Source organism: Chinchilla lanigera, unplaced genomic scaffold (genome assembly GCF_000276665.1).
Source record: "Chinchilla lanigera isolate Chin_1 unplaced genomic scaffold, ChiLan1.0 scaffold00062, whole genome shotgun sequence".
NCBI lineage: Eukaryota > Metazoa > Chordata > Mammalia > Rodentia > Chinchillidae > Chinchilla > Chinchilla lanigera.
The window spans coordinates 10045563-10060080 of NW_004955463.1; the positions used below are offsets into that span (position 1 = coordinate 10045563).

The 14518-nt window shown below is 40.1% G+C and overlaps 1 long non-coding RNA gene across 2 annotated transcripts in view; it reads left to right on the forward strand.

The window, feature by feature from the left end:
* LOC102009699 overlaps nucleotides 1–13282 on the forward strand; it is a 30682-nt gene extending 17400 nt beyond the window's left edge. Inside the window, exons 1-3 of one of the 2 annotated variants that reach the window (XR_263168.1) lie at nucleotides 9225–9305; nucleotides 12557–12656; nucleotides 13198–13282. This is a non-coding gene — a long non-coding RNA (uncharacterized LOC102009699). Of the gene's footprint in view, nucleotides 1–9224; nucleotides 9306–12556; nucleotides 12657–13197 lie in introns of those variants that run through there. The other variant, XR_263167.1, reaches the window with a different exon arrangement.
* The last annotated feature ends 1236 nt before the right edge of the window (nucleotides 13283–14518 follow it).

Consider the following 14518-nt stretch of genomic DNA (forward strand, 5'->3'; position numbering starts at 1 on the left):
CCACTCTGTTTTTATGATCCTGATGCACTCTTAAAGACTCACAAAGAGACTCCATCTAAATTTCCTCAGTTGATTGTTTGCAAGAAAGAAATATAAAATCCACTAAGCTAAGTGAGGGAGTGTCCAGGCTAGGGAGTAATGAATGACAAAAGCTGGCCTTTTTGAGGCTCATTGGAAGTAAATTTTTAATTTTTTCAACCTTGTAGAACTCATCACTTATGGGCTAATTACTCTTGAAGTTTTTCCTCTTTGGTTTATCCCAGAAAATATTTATTTTTTCTTTCTCTCTTTAATATATATATATAATATAATGTAAAATATACAAAATATTATATGTCTATCTATTTCATAAACACCTGCAGAAATCCTGCTGACTCTTGTAGTCTTCTGTGCTTATTGCCCAGTTCCACACTGATAATAATAATAGGTAACAGACAATGACTTTTTGCTATGTGCTGGCATTGATGCCTTATGCCAGTTAGTCTTCATAACTACCCAGTGATAGATACTATTATTATTCCCAACCGTAAATAAGTACTTGGTGGATTAGAAAGTTCAAGGAAATTGCTCCAGATTATAACATAGTTTATAAAGGATGAGGTAGTTAGAAAGCTGTTTTGCCATCCTGCCTAGAATACATCCATAGCCAGGATGATCTCAGTTGACTCCTCACCAGGCCTGTGAGACAGTTACTGTTGTCACTTTCATTCTAAAGACGCATATTAGGCTGAGGACAGGACATCACTGGAACAAGTTCAAGAACTGGTTCAGTGACAGAGCCAGGGCCTCCATTACTCATGTTAAAAGGGCACTTGGAATTACAGTACAGGTCATGTGTCCAAGAAACTATGGGGGTAGGGGCTCCAGGCCTCGTCAGTGACCTCTATAGATGTGACACTCAGATGTACTTGGTGTTTGGAGCAATGAAGCAATGGTTAAAGTGGAGCTCTGTGAAAATGGCTATGTCCTTACAACCTGTTATCTGCCCCGTACTCCACCAGTTTCACTCCGATTTGATGGTCATGGGGCAATGTTACCTTTCTTGAAAAATTCAGATTGACATGTGAAAAACTGTTCCATTATTAGGACAGGGAAACAAATCCTTAATGTGTTTTCCCCTTTGACCAAGAAAACTTTGTATTGAATTTTTTTGTATCCCATTTTCTGCTTCTGAAAAGAATTCATACAAGGCAGAAATCATTGTCTTAAATGATGACTTTTGTTTCTAAAACTTGGAATGAAAAAGGAAAATGTGTTCCTGTTGTGTTTAAGTGGAAGTCCTTCTGTACTGGAACTTCATGTTTGGTATGTCTTTCACAGGTGGATGACAAAACACACAACCGCAGGAGCTGGGAGGTAGGGCTGACATTTGAGATGCTTCTCTCAGGTGAAGGGAAGGTGTCTCTGTGAAGAGCTCTAGCAATCATTTTATCAATGAAAATCCATAGAGATAAGCTAGCCCAAATCCCTATGTCATAGATGAGCTAACTGATACTTGGAGAAGTTGACCTGTCCAGCCTATCCTCAGGAGTAGACTGGGAAGCATGCAGGTACTCAGGATTGGCTGCAAAAGCATGGGTAAGAGGAAGCATCAGACTGAAGCAGAGCAATATGTCCTCTTGGTTCTTTGAGCAGAGAAAACCTAAGAGAACCTAAGTGTAGGGCCGGAGAAAATGAGATCAGGACATCAAGACTGAAGGAGTGATTTGTATAAAGTGCCCAAAGTAGGGGCATCCTTACTGTCTCCCAGCAGAATCCATTTGTCTGCCCAGGACTGGAGGGCCAAGGCTTCTCCAAGGTCATACAGAAAGTTCAAGACATAACAAGGGCAAAGTCCTAGATGTCTTTGTTTCTCACCACCTTGTGGTGCAAATACTACAAAAGGTATTTTGTGAGTGAATCACATGGGTTCTGGAATCTCAAATCAGGCATCAGTCTATTCTGTTTTGCCACTGTGACCTTGGGGAAATTACTTGTCTTGGGTTTTCAAAGTTAATTTAAGATAATAACTCACAGAGTCATGAAAGTAAAACAAATAATATATCAGAAGGATTCAGTACAATTTTAGCACAAGGGGAATTTGCAACAAGTGATAAGTTTTATGAGTGTTAATTAAAATGACACAACTGTTGCTTCCTTCTTCCTTCCTCCCTCCTTGCCTCTTTTTTCTTTTCTTTTCTTTTCTTTTCTTTTCTTTTTTTTCTTTCTTCTTTCTTTCTTTCTTTCTTTCTTTCTTTCTTTCTTTCTTTCTTTCTTTCTTTCTTTCTTTCTTTCCTTCTCTTTCTTCTCTCTCTATCTCTCTCTCTCTTTCTTCCACTCTTGCTGCTTGCTTTCCTTCTCTCTTTCTTTCTTTTACAGGGAGTTCTGCTTCTCTCCAACACCAAACCCTTCCTGACTCAGGGGTAGGCATTTGAGAGGATTGGCTGGGAGCAGGATACCATCTATAACAGTGTAAAGGGGTGGCCTTGCTGTCGTCATGAACACATGGCTCAGGTAAAAATCTGACTATCAGCCGAAACCACAGCTCGGAGTTAGTATATTTAAGCCTAAGTTGGTACAACTAGTTTGGTAGGAGGAACCAGGATTTCTAGGCAAAAATTGCAGATAAGGTAAGGTTTATGATGGGGAATTTTATACTTTTCATGTTGGGCAAAGCCTGATGTATTAATAAAATACAGCCACATGGCCAAAAGGTAAATCATTTATGCAAAAGAAAGTTGATAACTTCTGTTTAGAAATAGATCAGAGAGGGAAAAAAATTGACATAAAATTCTATTCATTGAATGATTTAAGGAAGATTTGAGGAAGTCATAAAGTAATTAATAGAATTTCCCAGGGTATAGGTAGGAGAAGGAATTTGTTGATATTTTAAAATGTTGGGATTACATCGAATGAATATTGGAATAATTTTTAGAGATTATTATACCGGGAAAAAATCTTTCAAAGTTTCAGTGGATATTTCAAGAAAATGGCTGTTTGGGTTTGAATTTGCAATTAGAGTTGTATCTCAGAGTTGATGTTTAATATTGTTACAGTTGATACATTGTGTCAACTTGAGGAGTCTAAAGGCTTGACTACCATGTGAAAAAAGACTTGCTAGCAAGTGTTCCTTTTACAGACATAAATCTCATACTGGTGAGGAACCCTATAGATATAAGGAATGTGGGGAAAACATTCAATGAACACATTTTTTATGAAGTACGTGAAAGAAGTCACACTGGAGAGTGGCCTTATATATGTAAGCCTATTTTGAAAATCCTGTCAAAATTCCTTATATAGTGACCTGTACACATTAAATGAAAAATTTGATGTAAAAAAAATTAAAGGCTTGGCTAAGTGATTCAGCTGTTCTACATCCTGGGGTGAAAAGGACATGCCCTTACTGCTCTGGGATGGTGCAGGAGGAGGGCATGGAGGTTATGTGAGTGCTACACTCCCCCTGGGTGGGGGTAGCCTGCTTACAATAGAAGGGAGGGAAAGAGGCTTCTTTCTGCCCCTTGCCCCCTTGTTGCTTCTGCTGTTTTCCACCACCATGAACAGTTGCCCTCTGCCATGTACCGCTCTGCCTTGGAGCCAGCCAAGTATGGACTGAAACTTTCACAAACTGTGACCTAAATAAACATTTCCTTCCTTAATTTTGGGCATTGGGTATTTTGTATTTTTCTCTCAGCAGTGAGAGAAAAGTAACCAAGACAAATATTCTCTCTCTCAATCTCTTTTTCAGTGGAGTTACAGGCATATAATATGCACCCAAATAATATCTGTTACAAGAGTTGGAGCAGAAACTACAAAGGGCCCTCATAATACCAATAATGCTAGCTGACATTTATTAGGTAGCTGGTAAAGATTAGGTACTGTTTTGAGTTCTTTATGTATATTAACTTATTTAGTTCTATCTATAGCCTTCAGTTATCATCCCAATTTTACAGATGAAATACAGAGCAATTAAATAAGTTGTTGAATGTCACATAGGTAGAAATAGGAGAGGTATGATTCGAACTCCAGTAACTTTGTTCCAAAGCTTGAGCCTTTACCATTAATTTGCCCTGTGGTCCTAAAGCTGCAATGATCAAAACCAAGTCCTCATTTTAAAGATACCTCTAAGAGTAGACAAAGATAAAAATAGATTAGTATTACATGGTGGAAAGCAGTACAATTTATTAATTTAGACCTTAGGGCCTGGCGTAGGAGAACCTGTTCCCCAAAGTGAGAGGATAATATAGGGCCATGAACTCAAATGCATGGGGCTGAGGAGACAGCCTGGGTGAAGCATGTGGAGTTTATTTGTGCTCATTTGGTTGACAGTACAGTAATAGGCAGTGATCCAATCTGCTTAGTGTTCTTACAGGCAGGAAATTCTGGACACAGACAGGTACTCCAAGGTGCAGATGCACAGAAGAAAGATTGTAAGGATGCGGTGAGAATGTGGTTGGCGCAGGCCCAAAAGGAAGGCCTGTAGGGGAGACCAGATCTCCTGACACCTTGACTTGTGGTGTGGCACTGAGAGAATATAACTTTCCATTCTCTAAAACACCAGGCTGGGGTATTTGCTATGTAAACCCTGGCAAACTAATGCCAATAAAGGGGAGTAATGGCAAACTCAGGTATGACTTCTTGTTGACCTACTCAGAAATACAGATCTAGTGCTGCCACGTTTAATCATTTTTCAAAAGAAGCCATGGACCAGTGTTTTAATTTAAAAATCCTGATTTAAAAAAAATTACATTGATTAATAAAATATGAAGCTCAACAGGCTCAAACAAAGTGCATAGATGTTTGATTTGACCCGTAAGCCTCTGGTTTGTAACTGTTGATCAAGCCTATATAGGCACCAAACAGTGTCTGGCCCAGCATAGGGTCTTCCTCAGTTATGATTAGAGGGATCTGATGATTCTGTGGGCCTAGGAGTAGAGCTGGGTCAACCACCTCTTGAGGTTTTCAAGGCAGGAGAAATTGGTGGTGCCGAAATATACTTTTTGAAGGTACACTTGGGCTGACACTGAGGGAGGGTCTGTAACTGCTGAGGTCAGGGGATAGTTAGGGAGTGTTTTCCAGTAAAGAAAGCAGTTGTGCATGTGCCCTGGGAAGAGAGTGTGGCTTTTGAAAGAAGTCCTATCCTATGTCTGGTGCATAGAATTAAAGCGGGAGGAGTGATGTCGAAGCAGGAAGGGACAATGGGGACCACGTTGCTAAGAAACTTTTCCAGAGGGCAATGGGAGTGACAGAAGAGTTGAAGCAGAAAGGGGTGGAATCTATTTTCAGAGATTTTCTTAGCTGTGTGTTGATCTGGAAGTGGTTATGGTGGAAAAAGGCACACCGGTTAGCAGACAGTGCAATAAATGACGGCAGTTTCAATTTAAATAATGGCAGTAGAAATAGAGCAAATATGAGAAAAAGCAATGAAGGAGAATTGACAAGACTTGTGATTGGCTGGGTATGAGGAAAGGGAGAAGAATGAGCCAACTGTGACTCCTGGTCTGCTTTAAACCACTGACTGGGTTTATATATCATTCACGGAGGTACCAATGTGGAGATGAGTTTAATTTTACATGTGCTGAGCTTGAAGGATCTGGATTATCCAAGAAGGACAGAGAAACTTGTATGAAAAAGCAGGAGATCTGGGTTTGAGACATACCTTGAGTACTTATTGGTGTGGAAATAATCACTAAGAGACTTGAAATATGTGGAGCGAAAAGGGAAGAGAGATGAAAGAGGAAGCTAAATTGGAGGAGATGAGTTAATTGGACCCTTGATCTATTTCATTGCAGGACTTTACTCCTTCTGTCCATATTTCTGTTAAGGTTTTTAAATTCAACATTAAAGCAAAAATAGTCATATCCTACTGTGGAGATTTCTGAAGGATGAAGAGACTGTTACTTTGGGTAGGAATAAATGATTAAGGTGGCAAGTGTTCAACATATTAATATGCTAAATTTATTTAGAAATGTTGATAGCATGAACTCTAGAATAATGCTTAAGGCCACCATGTAAGAAAGGTAATAATTATCTTAAGAATCACAGGAAAATGATAATGATGATTATATGCACAGTATTAGGGCAGAGACAAGGAATAAAACTTTTACAAGTGTGTAAACAAATAATCACTGCTCTTTAGGTCCGAAACCTTTGGACAATAACTCCTTTCTCATTATAAAATGTAAAACTCAAACTTTGTAGTTTCATAAGGACTGAGCTTAAATTGGGCATGCTATTGAAGTCTCTTCAACATGTGTGCTTTGATCATAAAATACAGAGAATCTTTAAATAAAAATTAAAACATTGTTCCAATAAAAGACAATACATTGTCATTAATCTCCTTAAAATACTCCTCTTGAGTGAAAAATGCTTATCCTATTGATCCTGCAAGTTTCTGAAGTGGTTCTGAAAGTCATTTTTTATTAATGTCTTTTCATGGCTGCTTTGCTATTCTGAATCAGTGCATCCTCATCCATGTTATTCACCAGATTTGGCATCATCTGATTTCTGGCTCTTCTCCATCTTCCAAATGACTATGAAAGGTAAGCACTTGGACTAGTTGCAGGATATCAAGGCAGCTGCAACAGCTCACTGAGGTCCCTGTTTCAGACACTTATGAAAGCGGACTTCCAGAACTGCTTCAGAAAGTGGCAATACCAATGGGGTAAGTGTGTTTGAATCAAGAGGGAGTATTTTGAGGTAGTTTAATAGCAATGTGTCTTAATAATTTAAAAAATTTAAGCATTCAATTATTGTTTGATCATAACATATAATCTGTCATACAGTATGCATGTATCACAATTTGTCCTCACTTCAGCAAGAATTACTATACATCACAGAAAGTCTATCAAGAAATGGAATAACAGCTGAACATATAATGATGCATGCATGTCAAACCCAAAGAAGAAAAGCAAATGACCAATAAAACTCTGTATCTATGTATATGAGCATCTTCCAGTTTACATCTAGCTAAAGGGTTAATTTACTGCCCCATATACTGGCTCTCAAAACAGGTAATTCCAAGGACTTGCAAATACAAGTTTATAAAAATGCATCGTGTACTAATATAGCAAGGCTCTTTGTATCTATGTGTTAATGTTAGAAGAATGGGAAATGTTTGAAAAAAGGATGGTTCAGAAATACTAAGGCTGTGGATGCTTCCAAGGTCATCTTTACTCTCTGTTAGTAAAGTGATTGCAGTGGTACTTGGTGAATTCTTCTTAGACATTTTTGGAGTTCTGATGGAGGTAGCTTTTCCTCGGTGTGCAAAGCTCATTTTGTTCTAGTGAACAAGACCCAGGTTATATGAAAAGTTCTGCATCACCTGCTTTTATCTTCATCATTACTAAATGCAAAGTCTGGAGTCTTTACTGCTACATTTTCTCATGCCATCTTCTTTTCAAAAGCACTTGAGTCTAGTAGCCATTACATTATAATTTTTGTCCCTCTTTCTCCCAGAGATAAGATGAAGAAATATATTTTGTCAACTTAGTCAAGCCCTTAAGGTAACAGAAACCACAGTCCTCCCATTTCAGGGATCTCATATAAGCAAAAATGAAAGAGTCTCCATCTTTTTTGCTAGCACACATGAGAGGAAGCTTTTATACTAGCAAAGATGAAATAAAAGATGTCACTGCTCAGTGATCCGATCTCTTGGTTAAGCAGCCCTCTTCTCAGCACTTTGTGAAAGCTAAGGTTACCTCATCCCCAAGGCTATTGGTGTATGAATTGTATGGCCTTCAAAATGCCTAATGGTGCTACCTGTCCATTTTCAGTTGAAAGTATATCATTCTTACAACTTGGCTTTGGTTTGCGGTCTTGGGTATTAGAAGAGCAGAGTCTAACTGTCCTCACAGTATGCAGTGATGAGTGAGCTATTCAAGCAGGATATCATTGTTGTGGGTGTGGGCATAGGGGGATCTCCAGGCTAATGGGTATGTAATGGTTTTGTTTTGTGTGGTTTATTTTCCTCTGGCTAGCATTACTGCCTTGAGAAGTGTCAGACTCAGGTCCTACCATTCACGTCCAGAACTGCAGAAAATCATGTTTGAACTAGGATGTGCTACTGGAGCAAGAGCTCAGAATGAGATGGTGTGAAATGGAAATACTGGCAATAGCTCAGTTGGTTTCTGATACAAAATGAAAAGCCCCAGAGAATCAGCTGAAATTTTATTCAGGGTAAAACATCTCGAAATTATGAGAAGTCTCAGCTACATTGTTAGAGTAGGTTCTACGTGTTTTGCTAATGCATTGTTTGTGTACATTTGAGAACATGAAAAGTCTTCTATTTTTCCAGGAAACCAAGGTGCTTTGGCAAGGTGAGAAGGATGCACAGGATGAGTTTCCGTGACTTATATCCCTGGTGTCATATAGAGAGCCGCCTTATGTTTTTGTGCCTCTCTTTGGTCAGATCAAAGAAATCAGCATTGCACAGCAGAGAACTAATTGACCTCTAAATTCTTTTTTGATTCTATATATAATTTGAGGATCTTAGATTGCTCACTGTGAATACTTTTCTTGGCCCTCAGTGACATACTATGAGTTTCGGGGTTTCCTATAAGTAAGTCTGATAATGTAATGCCTAGCATTTACTTATTCATTCATTTTCACCCATTCAGCAAATATTTATCAATCATTTATTATGTGATGGACACTAGTCTAGGCACTGGGATAGTACTGACTAAGAAAAAGTTAGTTTCTGCAAAGAAAAATATTCATTTCAGTTTTGAGAATTGTCAAATAAGCTACCATTCCAATACAACCAGGGAGTCTATAAAGTAATTGTTCTCCACAGAGAATTATTTTGCCTCATGGGGAAACAGGCAATGTCTGGAACTGTGGTTTGGTTGTCACCTCCAGGGAATGTTACTGGTATCTGGTGAGCAGAGGCCAGGGTCACTGTTGAACATCCTGGAGGTACAGGACTGCACTGCACAGCAAAGGACACCCCAGTCCCAAATGCCAACATTGCTCTCACTGGGAAACACTAGGTTATAGAAACAAACAAACTATGTTCCTATTGGACCAGAGGTCCATAGAGACTCACCTGCTTTCAAACTATTTTTAACTGAATGTTGGGGAAAATAGAAAAAGCATCCCAATGATTTGATGTTTCAGGCAAGACATGAAGGATGAACAGGTGCTACCAGGTGAATTAGTGGAGAATGGCAGGAAGGACATGCAGAAAAACTTTCCAGGGAGAGGAACTGCGCTGACTTGAGAGGTCTGAGCATCACGACTGATTGGCGGGGAGTTCTGCACAGCCTGAGCACACCCAGCATCTGTGCAGAGATGGTACAAGGACAGAATGATGCAGGGAAACCTCTTAGGTGAGCTGCTGACGAGCTTGGGATTTCTTCATAGTGGATTGACAATGGTGAAGTTTTGAATAATCTTAAGTGAAGCAAGGCAAGTGAGTTGAGCAAATCCATGTTTTCTGATGATCACCGGGGGGCAAAGTTGGTTCTAAAGGAGTGAGTCTGAAGGGTGGGAAACTGGGCAGGAGCCTTGTTTTTAACCCAGATAAGAGGTACAGTGACCACACAGGTGAAAACACAGTCACAGATGAAAGATCTTTAGAAAGTGGTACGTTGAAGAGAGGTTTCCAGTTAGTTGTGAGTGGCTGAGAACAGAGAGGACTACAGGATGATCCCAAGTCTCAGCACTGCCAGGTAAATAGTGGTAGTTTTACCAGGATAGAGAACAAAAGAAGGCATATGTTTGGCTGGGGAAGTTGTAGAGGAGATTCTGAATCTCATCTTAACAGGAGGAAAACATGAAGCCAGCCTTATTAAAACCATGGGGTCCTGGTTGCTCATCTAGCTTTAAAACTTGGCTTTGCGTACAACATCTGAAAGGATATCCTGAAAAATAACCTGACTTGTTAGCCTGGTTGAAAGATGGAAATGCAAGATGGCATCTATTCTGACAGGTTTACAAGCAGCACAAACTCATAAGGACATCCCTGTCAGAATTGTATGTTTGGCCTTTGTTGGAAGCAATTATTCTGGACAACTGAAGCATATTTATAAGGGCACCAGCTAGAAATGGCTCAGTGTGTGTTATGCTGATGGCTGCCCATGCGTTCTCTTTAGGCAGGCAGGGATGGTAATCACAGGTGGAGGAAACCCTGCTGTGGCGTTGGCTTCTGTGCTCACTTGATTGGCTGCCACAACCAGGAAGGGTACTTGACCTCTGATGGAGCAGAAGGCCCTGAGCTAATCAGTTTGGATTAATCCTTCACTGGTCCTCTGGAAGTTTCCTAGCCACCTGAAATTGAAGAAACTTCTGTTAGGTTCTAGGCATTGGGTGGGATTTTATGGTTCAAGGAAGATTTATTTTGCCCCATGCTCCAAAACAACATCCTATGTACAGCAGTCAAATACCTGTGATTCTACTCTTGCTTGAATGATTCCAATAAAACCAACTGATGTTATTAAACACTGACGATGTGTCTGGGTTTTCCTTTTTCTTTTTCTTTGCATTCAGGCTGGTCTGAAGCTCACTAGGTAGCCTAGGCTGACCTGGAACTCACGGTAGTGCTCCTGCCTCAGCCTCCCAAGTGTTGGGGTTACAGATGTGCATTATCACATCCTGCTATGTGTTGTTTTTTATGCAAGCCAGCTTGTTTAATTTTCAAAAAAAATAGTCATTGCCTTTTTAGAGTTGTAGAGACTGTGGCTCAGAAAGATTAAGAAACACCATATTAATGAAAGGGTCTAACCCCTGCCAGTGGCTCTGCCTGGCTCGATCCTATCTGTGCTGGTGGCTTCCTCTCTTGTGAAACAATGCAGATGGGAGGGTGTGCCTAAGAGGCAAAGCCCTGGCCCTGAAGCAGCATCCACACTTCTCTTATCCTAAATGTTGCCCCCTTTGGCTTTTAGTTACATATGTACTTGTCATTCCCTGTTAGACTGATGGTTCAAACAGAAGAACTCATTGCAGGTCTTCTCTCTGTGACTTTGTTCACATTTGGTGCAGTCTTGTTTTCTTGAGTGAAATGGTAATATATGCCTGCTTGCTGGTTATTATTTTTGAAAAATTATTTGTGGGAATAGAGAGGCTTTCTGTTTGTTTCTGCCAGGCCTTGACAGGTAGCCCCTGAATGAACAGCCACGGACCAAATGCCAGGATGGAATATCACTGACTCGTCAATTCCATGGGTATGATATCAGGAGCATAGAGTGCCTCTCGAGGGTCGGAGAAGTCATGAAATTCTCTGTCTGTCTGTCTGTCTGTCTCTGTCTTTTCCCCTTTAATTTTTCCTCACTCGTTCAGGTCTTCCGGTGCACTGCCTTGCCACTGGGTGGAGAGGAAGTGGACCTGTTTAAATCTACTTCATGTTAAGGGGCTGAGGATTTAGCTCAGCGGCACAGCACCTGCCTGGCAAGTGCAAGGTCATGAGCTCGATTCCCAGTGCTGGAGAAAAGCCAAAAATAAATCTACTTCATGTTTCTCTCAGCAGAGTGCTCTGAGGGCCCATTTGTATATGCAGAAAGGCTCTGGAGAGGCCCCTGAGCTCCATACTTCTAGCCCATGTGCCCAGTGCCAGTCATTGGCACACAAACCCATGCCACTGGCAAAGGCTCTGAGAACAAGTGCATCTCTGCTCCTCACCCTGCCATTCAGCTGTCATCCTGAACATGGGCAGGGGGCCTCTCCCTGGGCTTTTCAAGGCTGCAGTGTTTCTACTTATTTCTTTGGGTAAGTTTTACCTAACTTCATTTGGGGTATTTGATATAAATTAGATAGGTTACAGAAAGTTGAGTATTATTACTAAGAACAAGAATTAAGGATATTTTTTTAAAAGGAGGGTTTTGCATTTTAAACTATACTCAAAACTTATAAAAAATGGCTTTGAGGAGGCAGGCAGGTCCCTGGGAGGAGGATACTGGGCTTAAGGGACTGGAAACCAGCTGAGACCAGCAGTTAGGAGCAAAACTAGGATTCCAGTGAGCGAACCAACACCAACTCACTCCTAAAAGGCTATAAAACAAAATAAAGGGCCAAGACTTGAGTTATAAGTGTAAGAGACAGAAAGTCTTCTTGTGGAAGCACAGAAGGCAAAAAATGGCTCAGAATATGACCCTGCCCATGCACCTAATATAACATAATAACTTTCATTTGCTATATCTTGGGTTGCTTGCAAAGTGCTTTCAAATGCTCTATTACGTGTTTCATTTGATTCTAACAATGGCCTGAGGAAGAAAATCACCATCAGCCACATTTGTCAGGAACTGTCATACAGGGCTGGCCACTTGTGGAGGGCTCATATTAAGTGTCAGGCTTTGCTAAGACTGCCCTGGTCTGGTGACAGGAAGCTCAATATTTCTGGCCCCCACTACACCCATATTCCATCTGCACCCTGGGGAAAATGCTTTCTAAGTTGCGGGTTGAATGTGATGTTATTGATGAGCTCACATTGCAGAAGGGACAGAGACTACAATTAAGGACGAGAATTCTGCTGTTTGGGGATAGTTGTCAGAGTAACTCAAGGGATTCTTATAGGTTGTAAGCATTCAACATGAAATTATCTGAAAGCACTGCTCTGATTTTATCACTTCTCTGCTCCAAAACTTAGGTGACCAAACCGTGACTGAAGCATTCTTCCATGGGTGCTGGGGACCATTCCAGCCTTTTGATTTCCCATAATACATATGGATCCTGAGACCTTACCAGAGGTAAGGTCTACACTCTTTGCCCTTTCCTACTTCTGTTCTTTTGTCTAAATGGTTTTCTCCTTTAGGAATGTCCCTCTTCTCCACTGCTTCCAGTATAATCTTGCCTATCTGTGTTCAGCTCATATGATGCCTGGTCCACGAGATGTTACGTGTTTCCTTCTGCCCTCCAACCTTACCTGTCAGCACCACATATTTCAACTATATTTTGTTTCATCTTCATGGCTCAGGTTGCAAACTCGAATATTTTGTAGAAGCTGGCCTGTATGCTAAATAAGGGAAGTTATGACTGTAAAACTGTGGGAGCTAATAAGACAGTCATAAGCCCTGAAGCCCCTTAGGTAACAGCTATTACTCTGTTCTCTGTATACTTCAGAGCAGAAATTGAAACCCATGTATGTGTGTGTGTGTGTGTGTGTGTGTGTATGTGTGTGTGTGTGTGAGAGATCTCTTGATTTAAAAAATATCAGCAAATTAGATACTTTTTAAAAATTGGCTTGACTAAAAAATCTGACTAAAGATTATGTTTTGTCTGTGTTTCCAGGTTTTGTCCCTATTCTACCAAATTTGAGGATGAATAAATGCTTCAGGTCAGTAAACAATGTCTCCACACAGTATCCTTTGTGAAATAGGTATTTCTTAGTCTTTTGAACTCCAGAAAACTTTTGGGGGTTAGGAATGAGAGGGATTGAGGAAAATAAGCTGGTTAGGTTGAGTGTGCTATTTTGGAATAGACAAGTTGAGGCCACTTTCTGTAAACTCTTTCATTTTTATGTTTTATTAATCATTGCTACTGGTTCATTTAAATATTTTAATGATTGGTATATTTTACTCTTCTCATGCCCTGGGGCTTTTTGTAAAAGAAGGAAATGGCAGTTTAAAAAATTGAAATAGAATTCCTATTCAATCAGCATTTGTACTGCCTTGACATTAGGGGCTCAGTCCACTTTGAATCTAGGTCAGGGTGGCCTCAGTGACAGACAGACCCTAATTTACCTCCTGGTAGGTTCGAACCACTCTGAAATCAGACTCTAAGTAATTTCATCTCTCTAGAGATAATCTTTGAAAATTATCCCATAGAACAATTTGCCACCCTGAATATGAATCTCCATACCTCCAACAAAGCTTGGCCACATTTGAATCTTGGCCTATTAGCTATTAAAATATTTTTTCCTGGAAAACTATGTAAATTATAGATTGTGTATCTATGGGGAGTCTCTACCATATATAAATTCAGAGATGCTTAAGGCTATGGAAGCATTTTTGAACCCAGAGGTTGAGGAAGATGATTTTTTTTTTTTTACTAGACCTTACAATAAGAAAATATGAGGATGCTCAAGTCCTTACATAAAATGCAGAGTATTTGCATATAACCTAGGCACATCCGCACTTACACTTTAAATTGTCTCTAAATCGGTTATAATATTTAATATAATATGAATGTTGCATAGTCATCACACTGTATTGTTTAGGGAATAATGTTAAGAGAAACATGTACATGTATTTAGTACAGAGGCAACTTTTTTTCCCAAATATTTTCAATCTTCAGTAGGTGGGATCTATGGATGAGGAACTCAAAGATGTAGAGGGCTGTCTACCATGGTGGAAAGGTGTGCATTTTGGTGCCTTGATTTTAGTTAGATGCTTAATTTTTAGTTGCAAAATGTGATTGTTTGTGTGCAAAATGGTGAAAAAGTCACTCTTGAGAGATTTTCTTGCTTTGATGACACTCTGAATCATTCCCAGGTGGAGGTTGGGCACCGTCTTTGCTTGATCTTGTGCAAGGAGCTTCTTCCTACTGTGGAAGGCTCCAGTTTGGCCTTTTCTTTCCCCTTCTTTTCCTTGGCTCTTTCAGGACTGGCCCC